The 835-nt window shown below is 36.9% G+C and overlaps 1 protein-coding gene across 1 annotated transcript in view; it reads right to left on the bottom strand.

Annotated features, from left to right (window-relative positions):
* TGFBR1 (transforming growth factor, beta receptor 1) overlaps positions 1-835 on the bottom strand; it is a 21,418-nt gene that overhangs the window by 2,356 nt on the left and 18,227 nt on the right. The window lies entirely within an intron of this gene.

The raw sequence follows: 835 nt of genomic DNA, 5'->3' as shown, positions 1-835 counted from the left end.
CCCCCAGCCTAAGAGATAAGAGACTGTTTCTTGACTAAACATTAAAAAGTACTCAATCTAAAAACCTAAAAGTTAAAACAAACTTACTCTAAAAAGGAATGTAATGTTAATTATATTTTGCATATGTAATCTCCAAATATCAAGTTGGAGAAAATGACCACAATCTCAAGGAAAAAAAAATAAGTTTGACCCAGGTACATGCTAGAAACAGCTTCCTAGGTGGACTCTCAAGCAGCTGTTGTTCTAAATAACTGTATTCCAAGGTAACAGGGGTTGGGCTCTGATGATTCCCAAGATTCCAATGGGAACAGGAAGTGAATACCCAGGGTTAGGGCCCTGCATCTGCACACCATGCCACGCCCCTCCTCGTAGGTTTCATCTGCTTTGTTTTCTCTGGCCCTCTTAGTGACCACTCATTTCACACTGTTGACTGTATATAATTTCATTCAATAAAAAGGAAGGCAATTCTTGAACAACTTCTGCTCACAACAAACTGTTGGGGGGAGAGGGGAGCAATTTACCACCAATGGAACATCGTCGAGCAATTTCCCAGAATACTAAGCCCATTGCATAGATGTCAGCTCGTTTGAAGGATTCAAAATGTTTCATATTTATGGAATCATCTAGAACTTCAGGGGCCATGTACCTAAAAAAAAGTCAACATTTTATTTTATTGAATGGCGAACACAAAATTTTTGAAATGTTTCATAAATTTTCTTTTACTCCTGAGAATTAAAAAAAATTATTCACTTCAAGACTTCTCCCCCTTTAGCATGGTTCTGCTGTTTTTAAAAATGATTCATACTTCTTATAAAAAGTTTCCCAAAGTACATAA

The sequence above is a fragment of the Propithecus coquereli genome, unplaced genomic scaffold, assembly GCF_000956105.1.
Source record: "Propithecus coquereli isolate 6110/MARCELLA unplaced genomic scaffold, Pcoq_1.0 Scaffold128, whole genome shotgun sequence".
NCBI classification, from domain to species: domain Eukaryota; kingdom Metazoa; phylum Chordata; class Mammalia; order Primates; family Indriidae; genus Propithecus; species Propithecus coquereli.
This window is presented reverse-complemented; position numbering and strand designations above follow the sequence as displayed.